General features: G+C 37.2%; 1 non-coding gene across 1 annotated transcript; it reads left to right on the top strand.

The window, feature by feature from the left end:
- The first annotated feature begins 426 nt into the window (after positions 1 to 426).
- On the top strand, positions 427 to 499 carry Trnar-acg. The gene has a single exon. It is a non-coding gene; the product is annotated as a tRNA-Arg (tRNA).
- Positions 500 to 3,241: the final 2,742 nt, after the last annotated feature.

Genomic DNA, 3,241 nt, shown 5'->3' with positions numbered 1-3,241 from the left:
TTTGTTTTACCTGAAATTGAGCTAAACACTTACCTAAGTTTAGGTCCAAAAACATCTGTAACAAGTCCTCAGGTCCCTGTGGGTTACGCGGTTAGTTCGTGGTATGCTGTCACATGAAGCGTTATCACTATTAAAGTTGTTATAACATATTATCTACATTGAAAACATAATATATGTTTGACGAAATGGTAGACTTGCTACAGCATCTTACCCTGGTGTCCGAATCAGTTAAAAATGCAGAAACCACGAAACAACGAAAATGATGGTTACATGTTCTCGTCTTTTTCGGGACGAGGCACCCACCATGTGCAATAGGAAAAATTACCCCAATTGAATAGTATAAAGACTTTGACATGCATCGCTACACATGCTCACCGATGAGAATACAATGACTCTTAAAATTGGCAATAAAGGCATTGTGATATAGGGCTTGTGGCGCAATGGATAACGCGTCTGACTACGGATCAGAAGATTCTAGGTTCGAATCCTGGCAAGCTCGGTATATTTTTCCTGAAGATTAAACTCTTCGAATCAACTGACCCCCGGCTCTGACCCTCAGTATGCAGCTGCACATGATCCGAACTCCAACCCCCAAGCCCCAAAACAAAAAAGTAGTCGCTTGATGGGCAATCATTACCAAGAAACGTCGAAGAAATTGTTTTTAATTCAAGTTCATTTTATTGAATAAATAGTTGAACAGAATAACATTGACATGCAATACTACAAATGAGTATCAATAAGAGGGAAGTAATACTTATGAAAAGGTTACATGTCATATGAAGCGAAAAACAAGCATTCAACATTGTACATAATGTATGTCAATTGTTGTTTCATCAGTGTGCCTAACATTTCGTGAACAAAATATGATGCAAGGGAAATAACTCGTAAGAAAAATCTCCAAACATATTTTTTTAAGTTGAGAACCATCAACTACTTTTTCTAAAATCTTTTGATCACTTGTCGCCCTTCACTGGCTGTTTTTTTCCTACAAGTGCAAGACTGAGAATCTGTAAACAGGTCAAACGGGTTTATGAGGACAGCTGAACAAATGCTTTTTTCTGGTGAAAACAGCTATAAAATTATAATTAGTAACATTATTCTAAAGATATGTTCGTATACAAGTCGTTGCTACAAATTACATAAAACGTCCAGGCGTAAAATGAGGAATTTGAGAAGGGGAAGCACAAAAGCACAATGCTTAGGGTTCAAGGGCGAAACCCTAATGGGCTGCAGAAATGTGAATCATACATGTTTCGAGAATGTTAGAATATCTCTTCATTGAAATGTTCTTCTTTTATTTCATACATTTCAAAGTCAGTGACGTCGATGTCAGACATGTGGCTGGACTGACACCGGGTATAGCTAGTACCGAGGCGGGCATGGAAGCTGATCGTAGTCAAATCACGTTAAGTTTTCCAATATTACTTTTATTTTCTGCTAGTGTAGAGACAAATATACACGACAGTCAAGCAAAGACGTAATTCATATCTGAAACAGGAGGCATGTAATTGTTTTGGTGTAGTTGAAAATTATTTACAAAAACAGTCTGCCTAGTACCGCTAAACCTTCATTCGCAACAGCAAATATTGTCTTGACTTGGCATTTGCCAGTTGATTATATACATTTATATCCTACGATGAACACTTATATTTATATAGTCATGATAATACACGAAGCCACTCTATATTATGCTTCTCTCTGTAGGTATTGGTATAACTCATTTTGGTGAAGTGTACGGCGAAAAGCAATACATTGTACGGCGAATAGGAATTTTCAAAATTACTCGTGTACGGCGGATAGGTCATATGGTATACAGTATGCAAGTGAACACTTTACCTAAATGTGATATATATTGTTTAAGCTAAACTTAAACTAACGTTCCCCGATTACCGTAAATCTCCTACTGTGTAAAATGCATGCACCTTATCGTACGTAAGTTGTAGAACACCAAAGATTACAAGAAACAACAATGCACTCAATACAAATCATATATAACGTCCAGGCGTAAAATGAGGATTTTGAGAAGGAGAAGCACAAAAGCACCTAGCTTAGGCTTCAAGGTCGAAACCCTAATGGGCTGTAGAAATGTGAATCATACATGTTTCGAGAATATTAGAATATCTCTTCATTCAAATGTTCTTCTTTCATTTCATACATTTCATACATTTCAAAGTCAGTGACGTTGATTTCAGACATGTGGCTTTTCCGTTCGCTTATAGGATGGTCATGTAGTTCATAAACTGCATTTAAAATGCCAATTCAACAAAGTACACTCACCATTATGATATTCAGTGACAGTCGTAAGATTTACGTATCGGTGTCGTCTGCCTGCAATCAGCATTAAGGAAATCTGAAGTGATATACACATTTTTAAAATCAACTACGGTATTGATGTTCCGGCCGGGAAGGCTCTGTGCGCGGAGTATAGAATAGGCAATGTCTATATAAGGATATTATTATACAGTTTGTAATGCTTTGCAATATAATGTCTTAATATTTAATATCCTTAAATTGTATCCTTAGTGCCATTTTACCTGCTTTTCAGTGCTCAAGTGTTTTTTTTTATTCCTCTTCGCGAAAGTGAGTGTATGTCACACCCTCCCCCTAACACAAGTTATGCCACAGGGACTAGAGAAATGTAGAAAGAATACCCATCCAATAGGACACGAACAAACTGCATAATCCAACATCTGTTTTTGGACCTAAACTAAGCTGTTAAGAGTAAGTTTGTACACGTTTCAGGGGTTTTGATAAATTTTCGGTCAAAATGCCCCCCCCCCCCCTTTATATATACATGTACCATCATTGGGTTGATTTTATTTTTAGCGTGTAAAATAGCTCTGATCACCTAAGTTTAGGTCCAAAAACAGCTGTAACAAATCCTCAGGTCCCTATGGGTTACGCGGTTTGTTCGTGGTATGCTGTCACATGAAGCGTTATCACTATTAAAGTTGTTATAACATATTATCTACATTGAAAACATAATATATGTTTGACGAAATGGTAGATTTGCAACAGCATCTTACCCTGGTGTCCGAATCAGTTAAAAATGCAGAAACCACGAAACAACGAAAATGATGGTTAGATGATTCTCGTCTTTTCGGGACGAGGCAGCCACCATGTGCAATAGGAAAAAATACCCCAATTGAAGAGTATAAAGACTTTGACATGCATCGCTACACATGCTCACCGAGGAGAATACAATCACTCTTAAAATTGGCAATAAAGGCATTGTTATATA

The sequence above is a fragment of the Mizuhopecten yessoensis genome, unplaced genomic scaffold (genome assembly GCF_002113885.1).
Source record: "Mizuhopecten yessoensis strain PY_sf001 unplaced genomic scaffold, ASM211388v2 scaffold11179, whole genome shotgun sequence".
Classification (NCBI taxonomy): Eukaryota; Metazoa; Mollusca; class Bivalvia; order Pectinida; family Pectinidae; genus Mizuhopecten; species Mizuhopecten yessoensis.
This window is presented reverse-complemented; position numbering and strand designations above follow the sequence as displayed.